The sequence below is a fragment of the Procambarus clarkii genome, chromosome 39 (genome assembly GCF_040958095.1).
Source record: "Procambarus clarkii isolate CNS0578487 chromosome 39, FALCON_Pclarkii_2.0, whole genome shotgun sequence".
NCBI lineage: Eukaryota > Metazoa > Arthropoda > Malacostraca > Decapoda > Cambaridae > Procambarus > Procambarus clarkii.
Genome location: NC_091188.1, coordinates 32,334,961 through 32,347,460, shown reverse-complemented (window position 1 = coordinate 32,347,460; position 12,500 = coordinate 32,334,961).

Genomic DNA, 12,500 nt, shown 5'->3' with positions numbered 1-12,500 from the left:
CCGGGTGCCGATTGTGTCCGTATGCGTGTGGGTGTGTGGGTTTGAGGGAGGTTTTGGCTCCTGCGTGGGCCTGGGTTTTCTGCTGTACTGTTTTCTACTGTTCTATTTGTGACCGTGGTTCGCTTTGGCCTGTGACCCATTATTTTGCGTGCATAGGTGCTGTGTGGTGTGGTGTGGGTGGGTGTGTGTGTGTTTTCTTGTTGTTTAGGGTGTGTTTTGTGTGTGTACATAATTTCTTCATTTTGTGTATGTCGTATACCTTGGTAGCGAGTGTATGGTCCTATGCTCCTTTGTTCCTCCGTGTGTGTGTGTGGTAGGTGTGGTTTTGTGCACGTGGTTCTATATCCACGTCTGTCTTATGTTTTTGGTTCCAGGTGTGTTATATTATTTAGGTACTTTATGGTTTTCTTTATTTTTCATGTATTTATCTTTGCTATGTTGTGTGTTCCTATGTGGATACGTATTGTTTAGCCTATTGTTTCCATGTACTGTTTTCGCTATTATATCCATGTACTGTTTAGCCCATTGATTCAATGCAGTTTTCTTTACTCACCGCTTGTGTTTGTTTTGAGGTTACTGTAATTGTGTTTAGTGTACAGAATTTTTGTTCCTGTGTACTGTTCTTTCTCTGATATACTTGATATGTACAGGTTTTCGTTGTTTTGTGTGTTCTTGTATTTGTTTAAATAAAAAAAAAAGTTAGACGAATGGTGGATCAAAAGGGCGATGGATCGCTGGTAGGTGAATGGCGCTTTAACAGGGCGCACTGAGGGATACTTTGTGTTAGCATCACACAGAAATCGCTCATTTACATACAATAGGACTTTTTAGGTTAGGTAAGAATAGTTAGTGATGCATAGACATTATTTACACTAAATGCGTAGAGTGGGAGGAGCCGGAGGGCGGGAGTCATTTGTCACCTGGTTAATGGAAGGGGAGACAGTCGGGAAGGTGTTTTGCACTTGTACGGGAAAATTCATTGCTAACAGTTATTGTATTTCACACCCCCTAATCTTTCTTTCATGCTTGCACTAACCTCGACAAGCATATCTACTATCTGTCAACCTTAATTGTTTCACAGAATCAATTTGAAACCCTTTCTTGAAGTAACCTTTACACTTATCCTTTGTAAATTCTTTTTTGCTTCACTGAAACTGACAATCAATTTGAAACATTTCCCTAAACGTTTCTCCTCCCGAAACTTAAGCCTAATGCTTCCTGTATCTTTCTTGCTAATCCTTAATTAAAGTATACAAAATTATCTACTGTACGAATCAATTTGAATTTTTTTTTTAATTCTCCTCGATTTCTCCCCTTTCCCCTCATTCAAGAATATTGCCATGAAAATTACAGTTGAAAAACCATACTTCCACTCCCTAATGTACGAAACATTTTTAAAAACTACAGGAATCATTTTGATTTTCCCTTTTAACTTCGTTATCAACTTATGCCCTTAACTACTATTTTGCAACTGTCAAAATTTCCGTTTACTAAGCTTGCAACTTTGAATGGAACACCATTGCAACATGACATCCCACGTTTTCAATTCTTGCAACTGCTTTGCAAACCAGGACAAGAGGTATCTGTTACATCCTCAATTCCCCTACTATAGTCCTCTGCTAGAACTATTTAATCAAAATCTGAGGCATGGTATCTTACCTGACCGCTGGATACCGACTAATAATACCCAAAGCCAAATTCACAAACATTCTGATCCATACGAAAAAATCAGTAGGAGCTGTGAGGAGGAGTCGAACCTAAGCTCTGAGGACTCCCAAGCAAATACCTTAGACAACTGCACCAAGACATTGTCAAAAGAATTCCAGCCTGGGATGCTTGGGAGTACACAGAACAGATTCGAATCCTTCTCTCAAGCTCCTACTCCTTTTCTCATTGATACATCACATTACTGTGATTTCTTCGTGCCTTCTGACCCCATGTCTGACATCATTTAAGTGTTAAGTTCTTGAGAGGATTACACTCGACAGGTTAATGTTTGAAATTAGACCCCAACTTGCCCCTAACCTGAATGGTTCCCTTACTGGAAGAAGCATTTAAACTTACTTTGCTGAATATTTTTTTTACAGGGACCATGCTCTTAGGTGGCATTTATTGACCTCAAAACTGCTTTTGATACATTAAAAAAGGGATAATAAATCTTAGAACGATTAGCCTCTTTGGGGTTAATGGAAGACTGTTGACATAGCTCAAGGGGCACCCGAGTATCAGAACTGCCTCGGTTCTTTCAATGGGGTCAAAGGTAAACATTCTACACCCTTTGATTTGGGTACACCCCAGACTTGTGCGCTTTGCGCAACAATGTTCAATGTCCTAATGCACGAAAACTGTTAGTTCCACACTAGCTGATGAAGCCGTCATCTTATGTCGACGAAATTTGTTTTGTTTCAAATATTCAAACGAGACTGCAATCTCTACTTGATTAACTTGCTGTTAAAAGCATTGAATTCGGTCTTTAACTTAATCCATCACTTTCTCTCCCCCAAAACAGCCAGTGTGCCTCTAGCTTCCAAAGTTAACAACCAAACAATAGAAACATGTGGGCAGCACAAATACCTTGGAGTAGGTATCATCAGTGACATTGTAAACGACCTACATCGTTGGTTAAAAACGAAATCACTGAAAATACTAGTAAGAATATTGGTATAAATGTTAAATATACTAGACTATTTAACATGTTTGTTAGATCCCTATTTGATTATCATGCCTTGCACTTTGCTTCCCCGCCTCTGTATTGTACAAAGAAGTAATACAGGATGAGGCCACGAGGGTAATTCTTGGTGCCCAAGATGCACAAGAATCATCAAAATGAGGAAAGAACTGAAGCTTCTAACCATACTAAAAAGAACCATTCAAGTCAACACGACCTTTTTCCTTCAAATCATGAGACACCATCTTCAGCATTGCTGGGAAACAAATTATTATGTGCCGTTGACACACTAAGTGGTGTAACATACCAAATTACTCCTTATGTGATAAATGACCGAGTAAAAATGCATACAATCTCACTAAACTCAACATTCCTTTTAAATGCAATATTCCTGTGAGTGAAATCCCTCTTCATCTGTATACCACAATTCAGGTACTATACACACCCGCCACTAGGGGTTGATTAGAATCCTGCTCTTTCCAAAGTCGTCACACTTTAAATAATTGCCTCATCAAAATGTTGAAGATCCCACGAGAACTGTCCACATCGATATCACAGTTCAGTCATCTACAGGAAGGACTGCAGTAGCATGCAGGTTTTACAGAAACAATACTTTCACACAGACTATCAGTGTCAGGTTAAACAACTGGCTGCACTACACAACTAGCTACCAGTACGTATAACGTCACAGGACGAGGAATAATTTTTTGAATTTTGTTTAATAAAGGTCTAATAGAGAAATTACCGATTCCCAACGGCCTGAAAGCACCGGTATAAACACCTGTGATTTGTTTAGATCCGAAACCTATTTTTATGGGCAGCACAAAACGCCTACCAGACTGACACCTTGGAAAATGAGTCACGTCCAACCGACCTGCACAAGACCATCTTACCATACTGAGAAGCTGCACATTAATTAACTACACATTATATCAAGGCAATACTTGCAGTAGACTGTAAAAGCAATCGACACACTGGCTTGACTAAATTAGAAATCGGTCCCAACTTCAATCATGGAGACTTCAACCATGGATAGATGCAAGAACAGTATTGTGGTGTAACGTGAGCTAAACTATTGGACATGGTAACAAGAAACCTGTTACACCAACATGTCAGGGGACCCACAAGACTAGAGGTAATGATGAACCTGCTTGACTTTACCTCGAATTCACTAAATGATTCACATATATGGGAAATTAAGTCCGAAGCCCCATGGGAATGAGTGATCACTGTATTTACGTTTTAATATATAGTGGGAGTAGGGATAACTTATGGAAGGGACCAGCAAGCCAAAGCCTGGCATACCGAAAAGGAAATTACAAGGAAACAAAATTGATAATATAAATACCATAGGTAGTAAATCACAAGGATAAAGGCTGCACAGACATGAACGACTACATCACCCATTACAATAAGGAGATGCCACAAGTTTGTCTTGGTATGAGAGAATGGAATTTCACGACTGTGTTAAGTTGTGCGAGTGAGTATGACCAGATGTATATCAGCGTGGAATCTCCAAAAGTGCACATCCATCCGTGCACTCTCCTGTATCCTCTGGTCTGGGACCATGGTCTGCCTCGCTGGGAATCTATGGGCAGCCCTCGGGCTGGGATGGCCAAGGATATTGCCAGAGTCGTTACAATGCCTTTATCACCAGGGTTGATTATACAAGTCAGCGGAACTCTGTGGTTCCGGTCAGAGATATAACTTAGAGGGTTAGTTTCGTGCTCCCAGGCCAGAAGGGCTCACTCACATGTTAAGGCATGTCTCAACCTCACTCGGTACTTTTCCATGACATGAAAGAGATTACTTGTGTATGGAATGTTATTGTTGTTGTTGAGTTAGGGGCGATGACGATCGTGGGATCGGATGCGCCTCGGCGTACCCGTGAAGGGTGAATCGCAAAGCCAGGAAAGGCGAAATGCCAAGCCAAAACGCGAAACGAGACGCGCCAAGCATTAGAAACTAATATGCCACACGGCAAAGCAACGCACAAAGGGAGAGGCAGAAGCACATAATAAAACAGGGCAAACAAACAGCCAGAAGGGCACAGCATGTCATAGGGCAAATACACAGGAAATCAGAGCACATACTTGCCCGGGAACTTGGCCCGCGGGAACCGCACATTAAACGCCTCCCAGAACACCCATTGCCAAGGGTCTCGTCCATCCACCGGGGACGCCATAACATCCGGAACCGGGGCAACAAACACCTGCAAACTGGGGACCCAGATGGTAGTACTCAGGAGGCGAGAAGTCGCTACCCGCCCCCACAGAAAGGGAACTTGCCCACCATGAAAGCACTCCGGTCCGTCAGACAGCAGTAACTCGGCGATCTTCGACCAGTGACCCGGCGGCATCACAGACGCCGGCAACACGTCCCCCAGGGCCCCAACGCGCACCCGCACCACAGGGGTACCCGCGGCCCCGGGCACACCACCAGATGACAGCAGGGAACCCGAACGGCGCGCATCCTTTCGTAACATCACCACCAGGCCACGCCCAGCACCAGAGTCCACACCACCCCTGGCAGTACTCAGGAGGCGAGAAGTCGCTACCCGCCCCCACAGAAAGGGAACTTGCCCACCATGAAAGCACTCCGGTCCGTCAGACAGCAGTAACTCGGCGATCTTCGACCAGTGACCCGGCGGCATCACAGACGCCGGCAACACGTCCCCCAGGGCCCCAACGCGCACCCGCACCACAGGGGTACCCGCGGCCCCGGGCACACCACCAGATGACAGCAGGGAACCCGAACGGCGCGCATCCTTTCGTAACATCACCACCAGGCCACGCCCAGCACCAGAGTCCACACCACCCCTGGCAGCAGAAGCCACCACCCCCCCCCCCACTGTGGAGTCCCCCCCGGCGGAGAAAGATCCGAAGGCACGTCCGAGACACAGGCACCAGCACCGGCAGGCACCACGAACCGCGGAGACATCGACGCATCCATATCCACACTGTCAATACCCGAAGCCCCGCAGTCACTGATGTCACCAACGTCGGCCCAGGAAGAGGACAAACGCCGGGAACGTTTGGGCACCGGCCGGATATCGTCAGAGCCGGTAAGTGACCCAGAAACACGGGTACCACGAGCCGAAGGAACCGACGCCAGAACAGCAGCAGCCTCTACCACAGGGGGAACCGGGCCACACACAGCAGGAGGCTCTGCAGCCACCCCAGCACCAAGCACATCCGGGACCCGAATCACGGACACAGGGCCAGGCGCAGCATCAGAAGACGAGGGAGAAGACAGCGACGTCACACAGGGGGCTCCAGGAAGGCCCACGGGAGCAGCTGGAACAGCGACAGGATCAGGCAGACCAACCGACAGTACCTCAAGAACCGGAGGAGGGACGGCAACAACCGGAGGAACGGCAGGCGCCGCCGGGGAAGCTGCAGCAGCAAACGGGACGCGCACCACCTCATCAACATCACCAGAGACTGCCTCCAGAGGGAACGGCGGGAAATCCTCGTCGTGGAACAAGTTGACAGGAACAGCAGGGGCTTCAGAGCACCCGGCAGCCTGATGCCCCAAAAGACCACACCGGAAACAGGTACGTGGCTGCCGGGCATAATACACCCGGACGTAGTATCCCATAAGCCGGACAGAAGAAGGTATATCCGACCGCAGGCACATCCCCAACGTGCGAATGTTTGTACGCCTCCCAGCATACCGCCCCGAGGAGAGCGTGTTCACCTGCACGCTGACAACAGTACCAAACCCCCCGAAGTAACGCCGGAGAAGGTCATCAGGGAATTCCAGGGGCGCACCATGGATACTGACATAAGTCAGGGCACCACTGCAGTCCGAAATCGCCACAGAGCCGGCAACGTCTGGCATCGGCAACGTACGCCCCCTGTACCGACGGAGGAAGTCCCAGTACTCGTCCTCCCCCACGAACTTAATAACCCGATGGGCCGTAACTAGCTCCACACCGTAAACAGCTTCCACCGGGACATGAAGCATGTCATACACCATCGCGATGCACGGATAACCAGCCTTTCAAGTGAATTCCAGGCCCACGGAGTTCACACGCTGAACAGGAGGAAGATGGCCCCTCATGTCAGAACTGCCACGTCAACGCCTTGTGTGTGGAATTGTTATCGATATAGATATTTATTTGTTTATTCGTTCGCAAATTAATTCGACAAAGGGGAACTAGACCAAATGATGTTCTTTTTCAGACAGGGGCAACCCGGCCAATACCATGCAGCAAGCACCAAATTGACAGAACCCATCAACGGCATCACCCGAGAGAAAACGCGAAGCTAGAGAGAGTCTTCTAACCTTGTCTATGTGTGATAATGATAAAACTAGTACTCCAAGCAGACTTAGATAAATTATGGACTGACTAAGTATTTCAAGGAGTAACCAGTCCGTACTCCTAACTCTTCCATAAGGCACCCAGGATACAGCAGAAAATGTATACATGTCGAAAGAAAGAATAAAAGGTCAATTTAATAAAGTGAGATGGAGAACAGACCGGAGACAACGACAGGTCCGCACAAAGAGCCTAAGAGGAGGAGACGCCTGGTCACCATGGCCAGTTCCACAAAGTGGCTATAACTGATCATGGAATGACCTCCGGGTATTTGATGACAGGGGCCTACCTACCCCCCCCCCCCCCACATCCCTCCCAAGAGCAGGCCGTGGTTCAACCCCAAAAATAGAAACCAGGTCAATTGATTGAACAATTTGAGACAACCAAGGGAACGATAGCCCGGTGTAACATTGGCCTCATAGAGGACCAACAGATTTTGAAGAAAGACACTATGGACGAGGCAATTAGAAGAGGGCTATAGAAGAGATGACTACGGGTACAACGGAGAAAAAATATTAGCACAACAAAAAGAGCCAAGTCCCATACAAAAGATTTAGTTCCGTCAAATATATCTGTTGAAAGTGTTACGACCTAGATGGTCTAGGTGATAATAAGCCATTTGGGGTACTCCTTAACCTACTGCCCGAGACTGAAGTACACAACCCACTTTTTTTCGGCCCTAAACTCAGGCACACCAGAGAGGCTGCCAAAGCACTGACAGAGGTTTTTGTATTAACTTAAGGATAAAATTACAGGAGAACTAAGGAAGGTGGAGTCTGATGGACCACAAATAAGGCCCAAACAGTGCCTCGTATGCAGGGGGTAATGATGTTGGGCGAGTTAGGAGTGAGGAACTAATACAGAGATTCAGGACAGCCATTGAATTAGTTAGGAGCAAGGGAGGAATCCCGATCATATGTGGCATTCTTCCAAGAAAGGGAGTGGGAAATGAATGGATGTCGAGGGCACTTGGTGTCAATTGCCGGCTGGAAAGATATTGCAAATCAAATGCAATATCTTTCATAGACAACTGGGAACACTTCTATGGAAGAAATGAAATGTATGCTCGTGATGGGGTGCATCTATCGAGAGCTGGGGTTGTTGCTGTTGCGAGCTCGTTGGAAGAAGTGGTTAGAGGTGTTTGTTTGGGTTTGAACTGTTAGTAGATAGAGGTATGGGAATTGATTTGGAGGAAGGAGGTAATAAAAGTATGTGTTTGTGGGACAAAGGAATTGGCAAAATGATCAGGGAAAGAGAAGGGCCTCAAAATAACAATTCACTTAGGGTATATTACACTAACAGTAGAAATCTGAGAAATAAAATTAACGAATTAAATGCTCGTGTCTGCACAGAAAAAATAGATATTATTGCACTTACCGAAACGTGGATGAATGTAGAAAATAGAGAACTATTAACTGAATATCAAATAAATGGATTTAAACTATTTCACACATATATTAGACGAGGAGGTGGAGTAGCCATATATGTTAGGGACAATTTGAAATGTAGTCTCAAAGAGGGAATCAAAACTGAGCCACACAAACTATTTGGATAGAATTAAACGAAAAAGCTAATAATATTATAATAGGAATTATATATAGGCCACCAAATTTAGACAGAATGGAAGAAAAGCATATATGGGATGAAATATTTAGAGCATCTAGATCTAACAGTATTTATGCCATGGGTGACTTTAATTTTAGTGGAATAAACTGGTTGAACAAAATAGGGAATAGTGAAGCAGAAGATTTTCTAGAATTAATTGACGATTGCTTTCTTACGCAACACATTAAGGAACCAACACAGGAAAATAATATTTTAGATTTAGTGTTAACTAACAGGGAAACACAAATTAATGACATCGAAATAGGGAGTGAGCTAGGGAACAGTGATCACAAAGAAATCAGATTTAGCATAGAATGGAATAGACCTGTAGGAGAAAATTCTGTTACAGTGCCAGATTTTCGAAAAGCTGATTTTAATAGCCTAAGAAGTTTTTTGGGTCAAATTGATTGGAAAGTCTTGGGTATGGGGTGTGGACCGGTCTTGGAGCGAGACATGAACCCAGCGATAGGTGACAAATGGGGATTTCGATGTGGATTCAATATATAACTTATTTAAGAATATTCTATACAAAGCACAGGAACGTAGTATACCATACAAATTGAATAGATCGAATACTAATGACCCAAAGTAGATAACAGAATTTGAAGAACCTTATAGGTAAAGAGAGAGCTTGGTACAAAAGGATTAAAAATGGGGAGGTCACTTTAAACAGGAATTCGTACAACTGGTTAGAAATGTTAAAAAAGAGATAAGGAAAGCAAATAGAAACTATGAAGTTCGCATAGCAGGGCAAGCAAAGACAAATCCTAAAGGGTTTTTTCAGTTATATCATACTAAGACTAGGGAAAGGATAGGTCCATTAAAAACTGAGACAGGTCAAATAACAGATAGTGATGAGATGAGTAGTATTTTTAATAAATATTTTGTATCTGTATTTACTAAAGAGGAACTTAACAATATGCCTTCAGCCGAACAAGTCTATGTGGGTGGGGACGAGGACAGGTTGAGTTTAGCAGTTACCAGGGAGGATGTTCTTAAACAAATAGTAAAACTCAAACCAAACAAATCCCCAGGGCCGGATGAAGTGTTTGCCAGGGTGCTTAGAGAATGCAAAGAGGAGCTTTGTGACCCACTGTCAACCATATTTAATAAATCAATAGAGTCAGGCAGAGTGCCAGAGTTTTGGAAAGTTGCTAATGTGATACCAGTTTTTAAGAAAGGAGATAGATCACTTGCGTCTAACTATCGACCAATTAGCCTAACGTCTATTGTGGGAAAGTTACTCGAATCTATAATAGCAAATAAAATTCGTCTTCATCTTTAAAAACATAAATTAATAATTGAGTCGCAACATGGTTTTATAAATGGCCGTTCATGTTTAACAAATTTGTTATCTTTTTATTCTAGCATAGTTGAGGCAGTTGATAGTGGTAAGGATTGTGATGTTGTGTACCTTGACTTTAGCAAAGCTTTTGATACAGTGCCACATGAAAGACTGAATAAAAAGATAGTCTCATGGTATTGGGGGTGCTATATTAAGCTGGATTAGGGCATGGCTATACCAAAGGAAACAGTTAGTATAAATGGAATCAAGTCAGAGTGGGAAAATGCAAGTGGAGTGCCTCAAGGCTCTGTCCTGGGACCTCTGTTGTTTATAATATATATAAATGATTTAGATTCAGGTTTGAGTAGCAACATTTGCAAATTTGCCGATAATACGAAAATCGGTAGGGAAATTAATTTGGAGGAGAACTCGCTATCACTTCAAGTTGATATAGATAGGGTTTTGAAATGGTCAAAGGATTGGCAGATGCAGTTTAATGCTGATAAATGTAAAGTTCTGAGGCTAGGTAATGATGATAGAGTTACAAGATACGAGCTAGATGGTGTTGAGATTGCGAAGTCGGATTGCGAAAGGGATCTGGGAGTTATGATTAGTAAGAATTTAAAACAAAAAGATCAATGCATAAATGTTCGTAATAAGGCAAATCGGACACTTGGATTTATTAATCGCAGCGTTAGTAACAAGACACCTGGTGTGGTTCTCAAGCTATATCTTGCTCTAGTTAGGCCCCATTTAGATTATGCAGTTCAGTTTTGGTCGCCATATTATAGAATGGATATAAATTCACTTGAACGTGTCCAGCGTAGGATGACTAAGTTAATTCCCCAAATTAGAAATCTTTCATATGCAGAAAGATTAACAAAGCGTAAGTTGCATTCAGTGGAAAGGCAAAGAGTTAGGGGTGACATGATCGAGGTTTACAAGTGGGTGAATGGACATAACAAAGGGGATATTAATAGGGTATTAAAAGTATCAACATAAGACAACACGAAACAATGGGTATAAATTGGATAAGTTTAGATTTAGGAAAGTCTTCGGTAAATACTGGTTCAGTAACAGGGTTGTTGATTTGTGGAACCAATTACCGCGTAACATGCTGGAGGTGGGGTCCCTCGATTGTTTCAAGCGCGGGTTGGACAAGTATATGAGTGGGATTGGGTGGTTATAAATAGGAGCTGCCTCGTATGGGCCAATAGGCCTTCTGCAGTTGCCTTTGTTCTTATGCATATGTAACTGAGGTCATCCTCTTCATGGTGGACAACAAATCGTACTGCCAGATTAAAGGAACGATGATCAGAGCAGGTGTTAGTGTGGCTGCAGCAGAAATATTTATGCATGCAGCATATTTATGCATATCCTAGGCTGGCTTCCGCACAATATAGTGAACACCAGCCACACTACTTAACCTACCTCGGCCAGGATCGTTAGTGCAGAGGCCGTCCCACGAGACGGGTTCATCAATTTTAACACCGTAATAAGAATATGTTTGTTCCCATACATAATTTAATATACAATAAAATTCAATGTATATTAGGCATACATTATGTAATTATTTTTTTGGGGCGATTATGTGTGTTTGGAGTCCACTAGTGAAGCATTTACAGACTTGCTATTCGAGAAGCGGACGTCAGTGAAGCACTGTTGGAGAAGAGTACTTCCATCGGCCAGACCGCCCTCGTCAATAAAGGACAAATAATTGTTACTCTAGCCAATGAACCACTTGTTTATCAATGAAAAACTGGTTTACACAAAACGCGTCCTCTGTTCATTCCATCCAGTGGTCTACCCTAAAGACTCATTTATATTTAAACATGCTGTTCATTCAAAATAAATACTCATATATAAATTGATACTGTTGTATATTAGTATTGTTACTAATATACAACTATATTAGTAACTATTTACTAATATATTTTATTTACTATTTACTAATATAATATATAACTATTTACTATTTACTAATAATTTACTTACCTGTCCTATTTCTCCCCCATTGCCAGCGGTAAGTTATATCCACTAACCTTGCAGGTTCCCCGAGATGCAGGGAGTATATTAATATAAGAGGCTACAGAATTGATAACATTTATGGTGAAATTAGCATTTATAAGTTTGGCAGGTAAAGGTGGTTGCGCCCGTTACACATACAAGATGGCGGTGCCCTGCTTAAAAGTGCACCATTTTCGTGAGGGCGCCAGCAGGCTGGTGATTGGCTGGGCGAGGTCACGTGACATGACTAACCAATCAGAGCCTGCCGTGACGTCACCGGGAGGCGTGGCTCAGCACTGGCGGAGGCACTGTGGCAGAGCTTGACAGACTTGACGCGAGTGGAAGTGCGTCAGTGAGCTGAGATTGGAGGTTTTGGAAACCTCGCTCAGTAAATTTTAAGCAGCCATCACAGTCTACCATTGTCGCAGAAGACAGTGTGCTCCTGGGGAGTACGAACATGCAAAGGAGGGCCAAGAACTTGATAACATTAGTCGCCAACTATAGGTGAACAACGATTCTTGGAGGGCAAGTCTGGCTCCCGTGAATTCACTGGTAGACGTGCAGTGTTGCAGTGACTGGGTCACATTTACTTAGGTAGGAGGGAAGGCACC